At 39.0% G+C, this 20,595-nt stretch overlaps 1 long non-coding RNA gene across 2 annotated transcripts; it reads left to right on the forward strand.

Moving 5' to 3' along the window:
* The first annotated feature begins 284 nt into the window (after nucleotides 1-284).
* On the forward strand, nucleotides 285-7,060 carry LOC121911937. Of its 2 annotated transcripts, none has more exons than XR_006099981.1 (4): nucleotides 285-366; nucleotides 979-1,049; nucleotides 2,107-2,149; nucleotides 6,549-7,060. It is a non-coding gene; the product is annotated as an uncharacterized LOC121911937 (long non-coding RNA). The 2 variants fall into 2 exon arrangements; XR_006099982.1 differs by lacking the exon at nucleotides 6,549-7,060 and adding an exon at nucleotides 2,792-3,623.
* The last annotated feature ends 13,535 nt before the right edge of the window (nucleotides 7,061-20,595 follow it).

Raw genomic sequence — 20,595 nt, forward strand, 5'->3', positions numbered from 1 at the left:
GCAAACAGTCATTGATGCAACATTGGATCCGTATCCACAACAGAACAGGGGAGCATATAGCTATGGGCTATACAGAAATATGTTGAATATTTATATTAATAGTGTAGTTTGTGGGCGATCTGGGATTTTAAATTATAATTATACTGGAATAATATGTCAGTGCTAAATGAAATCACCCATAACTCGCTCAGGGACATTCTCCCTTCTGCTCACCAGGGGGCACTTACACTCCAGAGTAACTCATGAGGGAATGGTGTGAGGAAATGTGTCTAGACATGTTCTTTCTAGGATCCCCTCTGTCACTGCACACAGGTGAAGGGCCTCTGACAGTTACCCCGTGACCCTGGCCAATGCCTGTCTGCTCTGGTATGTATCATCTGGCCGCTCATCTGGAAGAGAACAAACTCACACACATACGTATACACACATGTTACCAATCATTCCCAAGGTGTTACACTGGCGCAGCACAGTGTTTCCATTAAGCAGGTGGGCAGGAAGGACAAAAGGGCATGTTTTGCTTACAATATGAGAGTACACACTGAACAAATTCCCCTTTATAGCCTTTATTTGTTTGAGCCAAATTTGACTGAGTATGCTTGCTGCTTTGCAGAAACACTTGGAGCTGCATAGTACATCTTTAGCTGTCTAATGTTGGACTCTGAGGAACTGCAGCCAAGCAGGGGGTTGTCTAACGATACTTATATTTTTATCAGCACCCCTGAAGTTTGTATTGTTGCAATAAATGCAACAATGTGACTGTTATGGAGTTGTGTAAGATATATGTCATGCTGTGGCAACATAGACTTCTTTGTGGGAAGATAAAATAATAATGCCACGCCAAGTATTATTATTATTGTATTAACATCACTGTGGGAATCTGGACTTTGCTGTGTTATCTTTGAACAAGAATAAGAGTCTATATCATATTTAGTGGTGATGATAAATAGCAGCCTGAAAAACAAACTCTCCTTTTTGCAGTAGAGATGGTGCAGCCGAGGACACTCAGGCTGGTGAGGATGAGCCATCTGAGATGGCCCCCTCCTGTTCAGGTCAGTCCCTACCACGTTTAGACCTCTGATTTATTTAGTGGCATGAAGCAAGTAAGAAAAAGAAATTATCAGCATCTCAAGGCCATTTTCAGTAAAGCTGTGCAATCACACTGAATGAGTAGATCTTGTGGATCATTGTGTTGTATCCCCATTAATACAAAAACACACAGTGGCACATGAGTGTTCTTTTACTTCCTGGGCGTGACCACTGTAAATGCCTCTTGATAATATTTATTTATTGTCTTTTGTTAACGTACTTTGAAAATGTTCACAAAAGAAAAGAGAAAAAAAGGTTAGAAATAGTTGTGTGGTTGTTTTTTCCATGGCCCCGAGCAGAATGTGTTTTATTAATATTTTAATATTTTAAAAATATTTGTTTTGCAGCATTGAAATCTGACCTTATTTTCAAAGTTTTCACATAATATTAATAAACTATTATTAATAGAGTATTATTACACATTATTACAAGCTGTAAACCACAGTGGACACATCAATAACCTAGTGGAAAAACAAGAATAAAAGCTTTTTTCATGTTTTCAGAGTAATGTGAAAAATGAATACCCATTGAAAAATAATCTGACTCAGGGGATAATTCATGCACGAAAAGGGCTAGCATCTCTGTGACCTAGGAACCTTGGTGCCTTGAATATCAACACACTAACATGCTCACAGCAACAATGTTATAATGGATATTTTCTGGACCAAACTGGTGAACTGACTGACCAACCAACAGACATTGCAATCACAAGCTGATATATCTTGCTTTTTATTGTCAGCTAAACTAAACTAAATGAAAGCCAGCATTTTCTCTATAATCTTTTTCATACCTTGCTTAAATCCATCAACCCTCTGGTTGCAAAGTCTGCCACTTAAATCTGTGGAAGCCGAAAAACACCCGAATTAGAGCTTTATCAACAACTGCAACGCTGCAAAAATGTTTTTATTAATGAGCTATTTTGAGATCATTTAATCAATGAACCTTAGCCAAGACTTGTGCAATTGAGTTACATTATGGGTCACAGGGATATTTTATAGTGTTGCCACTTCTTTTATACAGAAAGAGCACATGCTGCATGTTGTCTGATGTACCATATCGCAAGGTAAGTCACTGACACTAACAAGTTGCTTTAACTAATGGCTACTATTGAGTGAGTCACTTATCACTGCATGTCTTTGATAACTGCCAACCTCGGGTGTAATTAAAGGTTTGAGGGGTGGTCTAGAGCAATCTGCTGTAGATGTTTTGGCTGGTCTTGTCATCCTAGAAGCCTCTAATGATCTGTCTGGGATTGTGATTGATGAAGCACTTAGCATCAAATCAAAGCACAGGGAACGCTCTCTGCTTGCTAAGCTGTTTGCAAGCTAACAGGCACTGTATTTGCGTGATACAAGTCTATTACTGAGGTGTCCTTGATCTAAATTAATGACCTCCGTGTCAACATTAGAAGCACAACCTAATGCACATTAGGAGTCAACTGACGTAGCTCGGCAGGTATACATAAGCTATAAACAACATGGGTCAGTGGATCAGGCCTCAGTTCAATAAGATGCAGGTGTTGGTTTCTTCATTTTGTTACAATTCATGAACGCCTCAGCATCTGCAGTGTCTGTACAAGTAATTACCTGCGCACTGAATGCTTTACTGCTTTAATGATCATACATTCTTTTTACAGGATTTCAAAGATAACCTTATTGCCAAATGAATGAGTTTCTTTGTGTTTATTTCTCTATTAAATACACAGCGATTTCACACAGCTGTGCACACAGGTGTGACCATCTGGACAATGCCTCAGAGCTCTCATCACTATGAAACTATTTCTACAGCATCAAGGTGGCTCCTTTGCAGCATGAGAAAACATTTCCATTCAGTTCTTGCAACCAAGACATCACCCAACAGCAATGGGGTGTTTTAGTTCTATATTGCTAGCTCAAATGCAAGAAGCCTGTGGGGAGGGATGCATGCTATATAGCCAACAATGCCATATACAAAATCAACCCACTGAAGCCTTTTTTCATCTCACTCATCAAAAAAAGAACAGTGAACATAAATCTAATGAGATCAGGGACCCGAAAACCGGCATGTTTCCCAAAATACACGTCGGATTATCACAAACACAAAAGGCTCACGAACATAAGAACTGTGCAGATAAACGTGTTTCTTGCACATATTTTAAAGGCTCGTTGTTTTATTTCCCTTTGTGATTACTTATTCATTTGTTTGTTGATTTATTTTTCATCGCCTTGGGTGCAGAGGGTATGTGTTTGATGTGCTCCCATGGCAGTCTTTACTAAAGGGGGAGGAAGGCTGCTGCAGCATTCAGGTCAAAGGGAGGAGAAAGAGACATGTCTGCTTATTTGCGGCTGCATTATAAAAGCCTGTGATTAATCCTTTGAGGCGATGAAAAGGATATAAAAAACTTTAAGGTGAGATCAGGGCTGCAGAGGAAGAGCTCATTGTAAAAGCTGTCTTTGCAGGCATGCGTGAGTGGTGGCACAATGAAGCACAATCTCCACATGCTGATGCTCCTTGCAGCACTCTGATAGTTGACCTCTCACCATTCTGCAGGAGGGAGAATGCCAGCAGAGGGTCACGGGTGCAGTATTTCACAGCCCCACTTCAATTTCCTCTCCCATTTTCTTACTTTAACCTTCTCATTAATTGTAAAAACCATAGGGAGAAAAAAAGAAAAAATGTAACCTTCAACAAAATCATGATTTTTTTGGGTAGTAACTACTGGCAAACATTAAAAGTCACTAATAAGATATTTATTTATTTATTTATTGTTAATAATGATATATTGTATGTTAATCAAGGCCTAGCCTACTTGCATCATCTCTTTTACATAGCGCACAAAAACTGAGGCTAGCTGTAAAAGAGTGCCTGCTGCAGTCACCGATAAGGCACAATGAAAAGAAATGAATAGAGTAGAGCAAGCAGGTAGATGCCATATTCTGTTTCCTATGTTGACAGTTTGTGTACAGTGTTAGGAACCCAGTTTTTATTCCTAGTGGGGTCAGTGACTGGAAAAAAACTGTAAAACACACCAAATCTACTCAACACGAACAGAGTATGGAAAAGTGGCAGCTCTATCAAAAGTCAAAACTAAGCGGCTCTGTCGTTGCTCAAATGAGCACAGCTCACAAGAAAATCATTAAAGAGAATTGGGAATTTGACACCTCCGTTGTTGAAATTATCTTGTGTTTGGGAAATCAAGAGATTGCTTTTACAGGACACAATGAAATGTCCTGTGAGGGCTCAAGCAACTGTGAAAACTTTTTGGAAATGTGCAGCTTCCTTGCCAAGCAAGATGCATCATTTTGTATGATGCAGCAGAAATCATGTACTCTCACAAGCCATGACACCCAAAATTAGTTCATGCAAATAGCTTCTGGTATGGTGCGGAAAGAAATCATCAAAGCGATTGAGGGGGATGGTTTTTTTACTCTCATGGTTGACGAAGCTCAAAGCTTCAAATTCGAACAAATGACAGATTGCGGTCGCTAAACTCACAATATGGAAATATAAGAGCATTTCCTTGGATTTGTTGACTGCTCTGAAAGGACTGATGCAGAAGCAATGTATGGTCAATTTAAAAAGTTCCTGAATGAACATGAAATTTCCTGCCTTCCTTGTTGCACAGTGTTATGATGGTGCTGTCGTCATGACAAGTTAACAGAGTGCAGCAAAGGATGCGCCAAGATCGCCCTGGGGCCATCTGGTATTAGCCTAATTGAAGCTTACAAAGTCAACTGGAGAGTCTGTACACCTTTTTTGGCCAACCTGGAACCATGCCTTTCTACAGATGCAGAAACAGCTGGGAGTGAAAGCGGACCTGTCTGCCTTGAGTGACACACGATGGACCTGTAGATGGCATAACATGTCATCTGTGAGGAACTCTTTGAAGCCCTTCATGACTGCTCTTGCTGAATTTTCTGTGCCCACGGACAGAGGCTTCAGTTCTGCTTCACAACACAGGAAGACTAGAATTCTGCATGTGCTTGATTGTGCTCTTCCATGCCATGTTGCATCTTAGGCCCTCCAGAAAACAGATTCGATGCTTGCTCAAGCTTCCAGTGTTCTACAGGCCTGCATCCAGGGGCTTGGAGAAATGAGAAACAATTGGGAAGGGATATGGTAGGAGATACTTTCTGCAAGTCTTGTGGTATTTCTGTCACAGAAGAGGAGCCCCGACACAAGTGCCCTGCATGGAAGCCAGCCACGTTAACTTTTGCACTTGTGGAGACCATGCTGGAGCAACAGGAGTTTCAAACCTCTGGTTCAGAGAGCCCCAAGGACCGATTGGCTTAACACCTCTTCTATCCGGTTATTGATATACTTGTTGGAGCATGCCATGAATAGTTCTCAAAGTAAGCAATGCAAGTTGCAAAAAGTGTAGATACTGTCTTAAAGTGTGATGTTGATGGTGCTTCAGGATTGATTAAGCAGTACTCTTAAACTCCCTCCATCAATGCTGACCTTGCCTAGCCGGTCAGGCAAGCCGCACATTTCTCCGTTCTCCATTTCTCTGTTTTGCGTCTTCAGGTTAGCCTAACCTATTGTCGCTAACTTTGGAGCTACCGTCACCTGCCGCTCGCTCTTTCCCACCCGCTACACAAACATACTAAGCAACGCCCTACTCCTAAACAGAGTTACGCTGCCAATATTTCCCCAGGCAACAACACAGAGGTTGACTCAAGTTTCAGAACAGCACTGCACAGAGACTCCCAAGCGCTATTGATTTCTGAATGAATGGATATTTGGCGTTATTTTTGGCATTAAAAAATATTTTTTTTTGGTCTGGCGGGGGTTCTTGTTGTGATAATTATAGGAGAAACACTGATTCAGTAAACGCTCAGTAAACGTTGAGTACAGTTAGACCTAGCAGTCTCCATTAAGTTGGGCAAGTTCAAAGTTGTGAAAACAATGGGGGTGTTTTGAATACACCCCCATTTTCCCAGGTAATTTGTTAGTCTGTCCCTCCCGCTGCAGGAAATAATGGATTAATCCTGGAAGGCTACTGATGTAGCATTTTTCTCCTTATGAAAGTAATACGGAGATTATTCGACCAATGAGAATTTAGTTGGACGAGAGCATATCGACCAACTAATCGTCCTGTCGATCAGGAGACTACAGCCCTAGATTTTACCCTAACTTTACTAAAGTGCTCAAAGTGGCCCTCTCACTACCAGTGAGGATAGCGACATGTGAAACATCCTTCTCAGCAATGCGCCGGGTCCAGAGCTGGATGAGAGCAACAATGGACCAGGAGAGACTTTCGTCTCTTTCACTTCTCTACATTGAGAGTGACATAACTAAGAGGATTAAACCTGAGCAGGTTGTTGATGCATATGATGCAAAGGCCCTGCAGCAGATGCTGCTCCATTAAGGTAGGAAATTATTATAGGGATATAGGCTAATGTTTTGTCTATAAATTAGTTCTGCAGAGTTTGTTCTGAGCTGTTTTCTGTTGTTTCTACTCTAATTATGGCCTATATCAGGGAAAGACACAGGACGGCGGTCCAGACGCAGAATAGGACAGAGCAAGAGAGAGAGAAAGCAGAAAGAGAGAAGATTAAGCAGCACACAGCCCACTGACACCTGAACCTAACAGTTAAAAATTTAAATAAGTAAATAAATACAAGTGATATAATTAAATATACTCTATAACAATACTGAATGTTTTATATGTAGCATACAGTATTTTGTACCCTAAAGGAATAAATACTACAGTCATACAGGCCATAGGCGACATTAAGGGAAAAAGCATTATTATTATTATTATTTCAAAATTCATTAATATTGTTTTTGAACATTCTTGTTATTAATTTTATTCCTGCTCATTCTATCTCTATACCAACCAATGTAAACTACCCTAGTGAAAAATAATATACGGTTACACTCACATAGCTGTTCATTTCATGCTTGTTTTGTTTCATATCTGGTGTACTGCAAGATACTTGTAAAGCTCTAGCTGTTGTGGTGGAAAAAGCTATGATTATTTTCATTTTCAGCTTGCTATGAATTATTTCTATAATGTGTTGGTAAAATAAAAAAAAAGTTATAATAATTATGGGTTTGAGATCCTCTGTCTACTGCACATAAACACCCTTTTCATCCACATGAGATGTATGACTGTGATCCTCTTCAACAATACCAAAACAAACATCTCTGACTGGTAAAGACAAATTGACCTCAGGATAAATTAATGTTAATCTGTGTGAAGAATGATTGGAGTTATTCTGCTGCACCATCTCAGTTTGATGACACCAGCGATAATAACGTATAGGCTTAATAGGAAGTTTGATTGCAATTTTTAGTCAAATGTTCACAGTTGTTCTTTGTAAGTGCCACTCTAGCTGTTAGGTGAAGCTAATTTTGTCTTGTGAAAATCCTAGGAAATTTAGTTTCCCCATACCTGATGCCCTAGCGCAGCTGTGGTAAAAACACATGACGGGATATTAAACAAGCATTTGCAGCCCATTTTTAGGTACTAAACAGCCAAATTGAGATTCTCCATTTTGCACCTGTAAAATGGATAGGAATGGAAGGATTAGCATGAAACTTTGTACATATATTCATGGTCCAAGAAGATCATTTACTTAAATAAAAGTAGCAGTACATCAATGTAAAAATACTTCATTACACATAGAAGTCCTGCATGTAAAATCCTATTTAAGTAAAAGTATATGAGTATTAGCAGCAAAATGTAATTAAAGTGTTAAAGTAAAAGTAGTGGTTTGATCCCTCAGACTGATAAATTATTATCATCATTAGATTATTAATGTGAAGCATCAGTGTGTAAGCAGCATGTTACTGTTGTAGCTGCTCAAGGTGGAGCTAGTTTGAACTACGGCCCTATACACACCTGGCATTAAAATGCATCTTGGGTGATCCAATCACAAGTGGACAGCTCTAAATACAGGGGTGAATGCACCCAAGATACATTGAGGACACATTGAGATCTGATCGCTCAGACCACATTTGGAGGTGGTCTGGGCCGCATATAACCACATTCTTTTAGAAGTGTGTACATGAATGTGTACTGAGCCACACTGAAGGACCGCCTATTCAACTGACGTCCTCTGCATAAGTAAGTACTCATTTGTGCACAAACGGCGTCATATTAAAGTGAGAAACAATAGAAAGAAGCCACAACAGGCAAAATAGATTCTCATGGATGGAGTACACATGAAACATGCTGATTTCCGTTTGGACCAAAGAGATTTGATTTTGCTTGTGCGCCAAGGTCTTTACAAACTTCGTCTTCTTTTCATTTATGGCAGACTAGGCATGGGAAGTACGTTGCTGCCTCCCGCCAGTTAAAGACGAAAACACATTTGGTCTTTGTAAACAGAAATGATGCACATGTTTATTTGCATATAGAGTGGGAAATGAGATCCAATCATAAGTGGTCACTCAAGACGCATGTGGAGACGCATTCTAATGCCAGGTGTGAAATGATGTACTTAGAGCTGTCCATTTGTGATTGGATCACTCGTGATGCATGTTAATGACAGGTGTGAATAGGGCCTACTTCATATACAGTTAGCTAGTTTAGTCCAGCGGTTCCCAGCCTAGGGGTTGGGCCCCTCCAAAGGGTCACCAGATAAATCTGAGGGGTCATGAGATGATTAATGGGAGAGGAAAGAAGAAAAAAAAAGTTCTGATACACAAATTTATTTTCAGTTTTTGGACTTTTTCTCTAATCTTTGCTTTTTGGTGAAATATTGGATCATTTGAACATTTATTGAAATGTAACCATGTGTACAGCACTTGAGTAAATTTTTTTACTGTTGGTCTTTGTCAGGTCAGAATGTTTTAAAAATGGAAAACACACCCATATTTATACATTGTATACACCAATACGCTGACAAGTTCTTTAATGGAAGGTGTGGTTAACCATCCAAACCACCCAGGGTGATAAACATCCCAAAACAATTAACAATTCAATAAAGTACATAGAAAAAAGTACATAGAAAAAAGCAGTAATACAAAAGCCTTTAAAAAACAACATACCAAAAACATCACAAATATCAAACATTTATCTTATACAGCTTATATATAAACATTAAATCAGATTCATCATCCCACATTGGTTTGCATGATGTATAAATATGGATGTGTTTTCCATTTTTAAAACATTCTGACCTGACGAAGATCCAAGTAGGATCGAAACATTGTCATCATTAAACTTTTGTGGCTTGGAGTGTGCAGGCGTTACCTTTTTTCATTTTTAGCATTGTCATTGTAAGCGTGTTGAGTTTAGATTTAGCTCAAAGCAGCGCTGTGCTGTGTGTACAGCCTCATAGAGTCCCTTGCATGGCTGTCGACTCTTAGTCTTGTATAGTGTCACTTCACACTCAGCACTCAGTTTCTTGATATGTTTGAGTGCTGATACAGCATATAGACATTGTGTCGGTTCTTGAGGCTTCAGTCACTTCTCTCCCTTACCCTCTTTTATCCCTCAATCCTCCCTAGCAGCTCTTGTCTATTCAAATCAAGGGCTGGCGGAACAGTGCCAGAAGGCATTTCACTTGGAATATGAAATCTACTCTCCTTTGGGTGTACAGTAGGGCCCTGAGTCCCCGCTCTGATTCCTCCACAGCCACACAACAACAACAGTCTGAGTGCACAGCCATGGCAGAAAGCATCACATTTCACTGCTGGCTTATTGCAACCCAGGCCCACAGGAGCCGAGTGTCACACAATTGCTATTTCCAGCCGTAACAGAAAGGGGCAAGAGGGACCAGACTAAAGCAAGAAGGTCTCTCTGAGCTCTCCAGCAGTCAGTCAGTCTTTTTGCCTTGCTTTTCCCCATCAGCTGGGATCCCAGCTAGTGTTGGATACTTGATGCATCTTTCGTGCATTCATCTTCTTTTTCTGTACTTTTTTCATAGTTGCTTGGCTGCAACACTTCAGGGGGTAAGGTGACATTTTGACTCTGATAATTTGTCATTGTCATCCATCATCACTGTCTGGATTTCATTGTTTCAAGCTCTTTGTGAGCCCACTCAAAGGGTGGATGAAGTTCTTATTTTTAGAACATTAATTTATGTTATACAAATTTAAGTATGCTTCACAAGTGACTCGGGCACCTTCCTATTGCTAATTCATTTCAAAGCAGCCCTCGTGTGTTGCTCCATTTGCAGGCGAGTACAGAGATGTGAAGATAAAGTGTGTTCAAAGGGATAGCAGAGACTTCAGAGGAAACGATAACATCAGCTCAGTTCCCCTGAAGTCCTCTGTAAAGTGAACAACCTACCCCTTGGGGTGGTTGCTAATTCACCAGCCTCGTGGCAGCTCAAACAGGTAAATAAGCCTAACAGAAGGAGAGAAAGGAAAGCAAATATGAATTAAACAACCTTTCAGCCTCACTTTGTGAAAATTATTCCCAAAATGGTGTTATTTTGAACACTGGCATCTGTTTTAGAGTTATTAAAAATATGACTCTTGCATATTTAGCACATCAGCATTTGCTGAACAGTCTGTGTGTTTACATTACATAGAGGTGGAAAATTGTCAGCAGGTTTTATATTAATGTGTTTTAAATGCCAGGGATTGTTCCAGTAATGAGGGAAAATATATCCAAAGTGTACCCAGAGAGCAGTAAGAAAGGAGAAATGGTAAATGTAACCAGCCATGGACAACACCAATATAACATGTATGTTCAGTGATATAAAAGCTCACAATTATTTGTATTTAGTACACTGAAAGTGCCACTTTATGAAAGCAACATGAGGCAAGATACTTACCCCTGTCTATCATACTTCACCACAAAGTGGAGCTGCAACAGAGAGGAGGCTCCATCACCCCTCTGTGAATGGAGTACATTTATGCAATTTCATAAAATTAAATTCTGGTGTAATATGTGGTGACCAATGCAAAATCTTCTCTTTTCTCAGTGAGGATGAGGTACTAAAGCTTTGCAGTGAAATACAAACTGTCTCCTAAACAGCAGTGAGTGGGTGCTCCATCTCCAGAAAGGTAGACTCATCAAGATCTTTTGCCTTTCAATCCCTTTGATGTCATAAAGTGTCATCATACCAGCCTGGTTATGCTGTGTGCTGTTTACTGATCTTATAATGCAGGGTTTTGGGGGGAATTGAAGTTCAAGCAGTTTTCATACTTTTATCTGTTACAGCCATTTGGAGCTGCTCATGTGTAAAGTTGCAGATTCTAGCTTTATAATATGTTAAAGGTACTGCAAATTGTGCAGTTTTTGGTATTATGCATGAGTTTAAAGCAGACTATGCAACTTCGAAAAGAATAAATAGCACATTGATTCTCCTACGAATTAAATGATAAATTCATAAACAATGAAACTCATGGTTCTTCAGTTTAATACATTCAGGTATTTTGCTGCTACAGATTTATCTGGTCTGGTATGACCGGTAGCTTACAGTGGCTAATGTAAGCTAATGTTAACAAAGTGTGGATAGATGTTGCTGTGTAACTAAAATAACAGTTCACTGGTTTCGTTATTATTCTATATTTGTGCAACTATTACATTACATTTCAGCATTTCACATTATCCTGTAATTGCCACCTGATGGGACAGAGGCCACTGCTCAGCGAATGTTATACAGGCAGCCTTGCTTTAAATTTTGGGGCATGGTAAAGGTAGTGATCATGTAGGCTACAGTTACCCAGAGCCTTCAGTATTAAGTAAAGATTGTTCAAGTTATTTTTTCTGTGGAGTAAAACTTTTGTTGCTATGTCTAATGTCCTTACATACCTCAGAAGTTGTTATCTTATCAAGTCAGTTCTGTCTTTAAAAAAAACTTTTTTTTAGTATTAGTGATTGTATATTGAAACAAGAAAGAATTAATCAGATTTCTGCACTAGAATAAAGAACAATAAAACTTAATTTCAGAAAAGCTGAAAAAATCTTAACTCACGGTCCACTTACTAGCTTTTTCTGCAGCTTTCAACTGCATTGCATGGTCGTCCTCACGGGAAGGATTTTTCTCTGTTGTCATTGAAATAGCTGTCATCACATGACCAAAGTTACATACTAAGGCCCACTGTGTGATTGCAGTATGATGCTCAAATCGAAACCTTTTGAATTGCATTAGAAACAGGTTTAAAACAAACGTTGGTCTGGAGAATAATATAGACAAAAATGATACGAGGGAGATTTTTTTAAGTGCAGCTGTTTACCCTCTGTGCATGGTGTGCTATGTACTTTGTTGTAACATAGCACACCATGCACAGTAACTTTTTTAAGATCAATATGCAGACCTATAAGTGCCTTGGGCTGCAGCTGGATGACAAACTCGACTGGTCAGCAAACACTGACACTCTTTACAGGAAGGGTCAGTGCTGGCTCTATTTCCTGAGGAGGCAGCCATTAAGATGAGAGACACTATGCGGCTGGACAAGCTGGTCAGGCGAGCTGGCTCTGTGGTTGGTATGGAGCTGGACTCTCTGGTGACAGAAGTACAGAGAAAGACCCTTTGCAAACTGCTGTCTATCATGGACAATGACAGTCACCCACTGCATACCACCATAGTGAAGCAGAGGAGCATGTTCAGTAGCAGATTGCTGTCACTTGACAGACAGATTTAGACTATGTCCACACTTTTCATTTTCATTTTTTTTCATTTTAAAATGGTGTTTTAGAATAAAACGATCTCTGTCCGTACCAGCATTTTAGCACCGTTTCAGAAATAATCTCTGTCAATATTGACACACCTGATAGAACCGGCGCTCCATGTAGGGCTGATAATGCCGTTGGACACAGGAATTGTCGTAAATCGCTCAAATAATAGCTTGCCTCCTGCGCATGTAGGCAGGTCAACAATGCCTGTAATTTGTTATCGCTGTAGAATTAACCACTGGTAGTCAAGGCTGATGTTTGTTTTCTTTTTTCTGTGATAGGGCATGACAAATCAAGGAAGGACACATCGTGACTGATAAGATCCAATCAGGAAGTGAACGTGGGTGTCTGCATCACCGTTTTCAACAGTCTCTGTTTCTCCCCATCCAGACCAGAACGCAATCCCAGGGTTTTCAAACGAAAACGGGGTCAGCAGCGTTTTAAAAAGTCTCTGTTTTAAGGGTTCAAAAACGCTGTAGTAGTGTGGACACAAGACGTAAACATAGCAAAAGTTATGCGTTTTAAAATGAAAACCTATTAGTGTGGATTTAGCCTTAGGAGATCCTTTGTCCCCAGAGCCATTAGACACTTTAACTCTTCCCATCAGGGGCAGGGGGAAGTTGAGAGTTGAGTACTGGGCCTGATGCTCTGCTCTGCTCCTCTGCTTACTATGATAGTCACTTTAATTACTGTCATAGTCACTTTATGTACTGTCGGGCACTTTATCACTTTATTTATTGTCAGTCACTTTGTTTACGGATTAGTCACTTTATTTACTGTCATTGCACATTATTTTTGCGCTATGGAACTATTCATCTACTGCATCAACAATCTCCATATGTACAGGACCTTGTTGTTCCAGCGTTTGGTTTGTGTATATAGTGCAGTCACGTTTTCTTATTGTACAGGCTAATTTTTTATTGTTACAGCCTAATTTTCATTGTTACAGGCTAACTTTTATTGTGTGTATTACTGATTCTTATTTTATTTTATTGTGTGTATTTCATATTGAACTACTGGATGCTTAAATTTCCTTTGGGATCAATGAAGTATCTATCTATCTATCTATCTGAATGTTCAGATAAAACGTCAACTTAAAAGTTATTATATGAGGTATTTTTGTGTTGAATGTCAGTGTTTATTTTACTATTATCTGTTGCCAATCTGACATAATAATCTAGTGAGTTGATCTTTATCCAGCTCATTAAGGCTTTTACATTTGCTGCTTAAACACCCAGTGTTTGGTAGATTACCGTTCCTGGTGCAGGTTCTCACTAGGACTTTACGAGAATGGCTTGAAATAATTTGCTCCAAATCCACCCAAGAGGGTGTTTTCATCTCAGTTAGAATACATTATTTAGTTTGACCTCCCCTGACAGAAACCGAGGGGTCGGCATTATCATGCATATAAACATGTTGTTCATTTATGCTCCTCTGCACATAGCTCATTGATTCAGAAAGTGGGAGCATTTGCACACACATACACACACGATTTTAATGAGTTTCCTACCCCAGCCAATGAGAGAAGTGCATGTGGAGGTGGTAGGGAATGAAGGGGTGTAGCTGGTCAACTTGAACACAGCCTTGTTAAAAAGTCAATTAAAGAGAAACAAAGAAGGAAAGGGGGGGGGGAAGAATTGTTTCTCCTTGCAGCTGTTTTCGTTTGCAAGACAGTGAGCAGCCTTAGCGAATGAGTGCAAGGATTATTTATAGGCAAAGCCTGGCTCTCTGAAGGGAAAGAAGTCTGAGTCCAAGATTATGACTTTCTTTTCTGCAGAATTCAACATCAAACCCAGTTACCGCAATTTACAATTTCACGCTTGCTCTCCAATCTTCTCCAGTCCTTATGAGAATAGAGTTTACGAGTGAGTCAAAATTACTAAACTGTGGCAGGTTTTTAAACAGTATGGCTGGTGAGATAATCTACAACAAACATACACTGTAGTAGCGGCTGTGCATATTGCACTTTGAATTCAACCACTGGCATCCACAGACACTTCCAGGGCACCTTGAGCAGAGCAAACAAACAGGCTACAAATCTGTGTTCCTCAGTTAGAAGGTATTAGTGATATGTGAAGGAAAAGAGTCATTTTGCCCCTCATGAAATCATCTGCAAATGCAAACATACAGCATATTGAGGTTTAATGTCTAAAAATATAGCAATAAGTTTCATGTATTTGCCAGTAAGTTGTATCAGAAAGCCATTTCTTTCGCCCCAGAATCAATATTTGAACTGTGCAGAAAATCCATGTCCCCTGTGACCAAAACAAAAGTGAATTCATCCCAACTCTGCTGCTCTTTCCTTCTGCCAGCTGTCCACTGCCCGTTCTTTCATCCTCAGTCCTCTTAGACTTCAGCACTGACATGTTGATAGAGTGGAAAAGGAGAAGCAGCTAACAGTCAGGCTCAGCTGTAATTGCTGGCCTGTGGTTGTGTAGAGGGAGGCTGCTGCTCCTCTTTATGGATAGAGAGGGCACTGGCAAGACGCTTTTGTTTATCACACCACTGCTCCGTGCCTCATCCTCACTGAGAGCCTCTAAGTTATTCTGCTTTAATGTTTTGATCAGACGGGACAGTCTGAGGCTTCTCAACTAATGCTGACCCAATTTTAATTTAGCAGACCATAATAGCTGGCGAGATGCAGTCAAACTTTTAAAGCCCAGTTTATTTCTTGATGTACTTTTTAAGATGAGGAAGAAAGTCATCTTAGGACACCCTCGATTTCTTTGCAAATCCTATAGAAGTGATGATTTTGAAAGTCCTTCCCCTTCCATTCTTGCCCCTTAGTTTCAAGAGAGCCTCAATGTCACAGGACAAGTTGGGGAAAAGCCACCTCTCTGTCTTGGCTTCTTTAAGGGTTCAGTATCTTTGAAAAGAACTAGGTCATACTGTTTGACCACATCTAAAGACAAACATGTTTATATCCAAATGGCCACACTTAGCCACTTCTCTTGTCTCTTGAACTTGTAGTTTTGTAGGCCTCATTGAGCTGAACATATACAGCTTGTTTCTAAGTAAAATAAATATCATTTAAGGATTATTTTGACTAGAGTAAATACCAGAGGAAACACATTGTACTATTTATCACAGAGCATGTGTCAAAGTGTAGATGGGGCATTTATTTTGAAACCCCTTAAACTGTGGTACAAAATAGCATCTGCTGTTATTATAGCCTCTATAATTTTATGAATCAAGAAAGGACATAGGGCCAAACTATTTACACATGATAGCTTAACTCAATTACGAAATTAAATTCTGAACATTACACAGCAACAGTATTGCAAAAAGGCATATGATACTTGTTTTTACATCTCTTGGTGCACAGAGCATCTTCCTTTTGTCTCTTTTGTCTGTGAGGGTTGTAGAGTTTCTCATCAATCCAGCAGACGCTGGTGTTTGAGGACAGTGTCGGTACCTTTGAATGAGAGGCATCACCATGGTTTTCCTGAGCTCCTGTCTTCTTCTGATTCCAGCCTGGACTCATCTCCATTCACACTGCAACAACATTAGGCTGACACATCTGTTTTGAAAAACACCACCAAGGCCATCGTGCAGTCATTCTTTTACATGAGTATGCATCAGTAACCTGCAACAATTAATCAAATACAAATACATACAAGAGATATTTCATGTCTTACATCTAGAAATTTCTTTAATTCATCATATCTAAAAACATATTTGCATATTTAAATGAATAGAATGAACACATTGTTCCTAATTCAGTGTGAAAAGGCACTTCAACATCATGCCTTATTGTGCATAAAAACATTTTGTAATAGAAAAACAAGTACATGAGAGTTGAGGGACAAAAAGTAGTGTTATTTTCATTCTGTTTTTAAGAAAAATACACTGAATCATGTTCCATTTTAAATGTGTCTCACATTTCTGATTCATCAAGTTATCTGTATAACTTTGCTGAGCAGAAAAATAATCCTTTTGGCTTTTATCTGGATATTTTGGCTTTAGCCCTACTTCGTGAGTCAGACCCCCAGTGATCAACCTTTGTAACAGTCACTTGTTTTACCTGGGATGTTATCTGTTTTGTCACACAGGTGTTTGCAAGTACTTGGCAAGCTATTAAACAATCTGTAAATTGAAGAAGGCACAAATATTTTATTTTATCTAGCAATGTGTTTGAATTGCTTTTCCACATGTTCATGCTTAATATATAATAATAATTCCATGATGTATAGCCATTTTTAAAAAAGATATTTTTTTAGAGAATAGTGTTATTTTTATACATTTTTGATAGCCTGCCTGAATTTCCCCTCCAATGTCCTCCAAAGAGCACCTTAGCTGATAATATTTCACAACTTTTTCGATCAGAATGGGAGTTGTGAAGTAGATTTACTTTAAAATTTAAATATTTAAAAGGCTTGGCATGAGAAGGCCGTCCAATCTATTAATGAATAAGAGATAATTAATGCTCTGTAATTAGAGCTTAGATTTTGGTCCATAAATCTTGGTGGGAAATGACTTGAAAAGAAAGTTAATCAAGTGAGATGGAAAAAAGAGCAAGAAATAGATTTAGTATCAAGGCTGAAGATGAGAATATGCACATTTTAATTGAAATACTGATAATGGCATGGAGAGCTTCTTCAATAGGAAGAGTATGGTACTGCCTCTTCTAATGTAAGCTGTTTACTCCCCACTGGGACCACTCAGGATGTTTGAACTCATCCTCCTGTGAAGGGTTTGGGATAAAAGGCTGGATGAAATGGCAAAAGAACCTCCACTTTTTCAGGCTGGTTATAATGATCAAATCTTCTACAGTGCCATTACACTATTTATAAATCATATAAATTCATCCACAATATCTCCACCCTGAAGAGCATCCCATAGGGCGAAGGTTATGCAACACATTGCACATTCTTCCTGAGTTAGTACTGAAATATGAGTCTTTGAGGCACATAAGAAACTCCTTATCCTCTTTTATCTTTTTACATTAAAAGTTTCCTCACTGAATATCAGAGATGAATGTTGGTTTTTAATGACTTTTAAGTATTTTTAACTGAGCTACAGTTTGGCATTACTCTTGGGCTTGTTGGGCCTGGTTCCAGCAGTTTCGGGCTGCTCCCTTTTCCATCTCAGATGACCAGGTGCTCTGCACCAAACCAGCGTGGCTGCCCAACTCTTCAGATGGAGCTGCTTCATCAGGATCTGTTGTGCACCATCCTTCCCAGCAATCGGGCAGGTTGGTCACTCCCAGTCCCAATGCCGCTTCCTCAGATCAACAACATTCGTCCCATTGTTTGGGACTCCATAGTCCAAAACATCTATTACTTAATACAATCACACGCTGCTGTCCTGGAGCTACTACCCCTGACATTCTGGAGAAACTTCCAGGAAAGTAATAGTCCACGTTGGCACCAATGACACTGCCTGTCAGCAGGCCCATCTGACAAAAGACAACTTTATCAATCTATTTAATCTCCTCAACAGTTGTGGAAAAACCAGTATTATCCTGACCCAGTTCCCACACTGGGCTGTGATGTGGGGTGTTTTAGCAGGGTTCTTCGACATTTTGTCCAATACTAATCTCGCTACTTATAAATTTGATATTATTCCTTCCAAGTTGTTCAAAGAGGTTTTTGGAGTCATCACCCCTTGGCTTCTTAGCATTGTGAATGAGTCTCTTCTATCTGGCCTGGTCCAGACTATTTTAAACAGGCCTGTATCCAGCCTCTCCTTAAGAAACCTGGTATAGATCCAACATTCCCGCATAACTACTGCCCTATATCCAAATTACCTTTGGCTTCAAAAATTGTTGGAAAGGTTGTTACTAAGCAACTTTAGGAAAAAAGGAAGGAAACACTATATTTGATAAATTATAATCTGGCTTTAGAAAAAACCACAGTATGGAAACAGCCCTACTTAGAGTAACAAATGAAATCCTAATGAGTCACAGGATTTGTGAAATCACAACTAGTTTTAAAGCTAATGGTGGTCTAGTATGCAACTTACACAAGTGTGGTGTGGGAACTTGAAGCCTCCAGTGCACATAAACTGAGAATTGACTATTCAGTTAAGTAGGAGACATCTTGTATCCAGCGGTTAAATTTTTGAAATGAACAGTATTTGAAGAAGAAGGACATGCAATTTAAAGGTTTTTAATGAGGTTTTTGGGCCTTTTTGTGGAAAAACCATGTCAAACACATGTTATTTTTTCCAAGCAAAGTATTTTATCTATCTTGTGTAGAAGAGATCTTCAGTGTTAATTTTCATTTACCCCAATCCTTTATTCCTGTGGTCAATAACATATTTTTTGGTAAGGAAAGGAATATTCAGTGTAAAAGAAAAGGTCAATAGCATTTCCTCTAGGGTTTTGAAACAGTGTGCCATTCTGTTGTCAAAGTGTATGGGCTGTGGACATACTTCTGTAAAATGGTATACCTCTTATCTCAAAGAAGTCAAGTCTGTGATGTTGATGTCAGAACCTATGTTTATTACATGTGGGGTTCCCCAAGGCTCCATATTAGGGCCTAAGGACTTATAAATTATATGCCAGCTGATGTGGAATGAAAGCTTCTGTTGTATGATGATTTTCCATTACTGGTATCTGAAAGACATGAGTGAGACTGAGATAACTCTTAGTACTGTATTAGGATGTGTAAGAAAGTGCATCATAGATAATAAGCTTTCAATACATTTGGGTGAAACTGCATCAGTCTTGTTTGGAACTAAGAGGAAGTTGTTAAGAATATAGTTGTTGTTAATTATATGTTAAGGAACTGAAATTTTATGTGAGACATATGTTACATATTTAGGAATAATACTGGACCAGTCATAAGTAAGTAGTAAGTACATTTACTCAAGCACTGTACTTAAGTACCTTTCTGAGGTACTTGTACTTTACTTAAATATTTGCATTTTATGTTACTTTATACTTCCACTCCACTATATTTCGGAGGAAAATATTGTACTTTCTACTCCAGTACATTTATTTGACAGCTTTAGTTGCTTTTCAGATGAGGATGTGACACAATGGATAATATAACAAGCTTTTAAAATACAACACATTGTTAAAGATGAAACCAGTGGTTTCCAACCTTTTTGACTTTTGATGTCTTACAAAAAGCAGTGTGTAAGTGAGTCACATTTCAGATGTCTATGAGTTGTTAATAGCCTCACCAAACAGTGATTTTTCTCTCTAAACTTCTCACATGGTTTCATTTCAATAAATGTGCAAATGATCCAACATTTCACCAAAAATCAAAGATCAGAGAAAAAGTCCAAAATCTTCTTTCCTCTCCCATTAATCACCTCCCAACCCTTCAGATTTATCTGGTGACCCTTTGGAGAGGCCAATCACTAGGTTGGGAACCAGTGGACTAAACTAGCTAACTGTATATTTGACATTTCCATCTCCAGCAGCTACAACAGTAACATGCTGCTTACACACTGATGCTTCAGCATTAATAATCTAATGATGTCATATATAATAATATATCAGTCAAAGGGACCAAACCACTACTTTTACTGCAATACTTGAACTACATTTTGCTGCTAATACTGATGTACTTTTACTTAGGTAGGATTTTTCCATGCAGGACTTTTACTTGTAATGGAGTATTTTTACATTGCTGTATTGGTACTTTTACTTAAGTAAAGGATCTGAGTACTTCACCACTGCTCTGTTGTCAATATGTTGGGGCTGAAATATTATAATAAAATTAAATTTCTGTTTTGCAGAAGAAGGAGTTTTGATATTCCATTGAAGAAACTTCTTGTGTCATCACTGATTCTGTGTCATTTTGATTACTCCTGTTCTGATTGGTACAGTGATTTGACAGCTTAACAAATTGCAGGTGAAACAGAAAAACATTATTTTGTATTTACTGAATGCATCTCCTCAAACTCTTCTTGGTAATGATGAATTCAGAAGTGTGGGTCTGCTGTCTGTTCAGCTCAGAGGAGAACAACAGAAGCCACACCAAGTGTGCAAT

This window comes from Thunnus maccoyii, chromosome 14 (genome assembly GCF_910596095.1).
Source record: "Thunnus maccoyii chromosome 14, fThuMac1.1, whole genome shotgun sequence".
Taxonomy (NCBI): Eukaryota; Metazoa; Chordata; class Actinopteri; order Scombriformes; family Scombridae; genus Thunnus; species Thunnus maccoyii.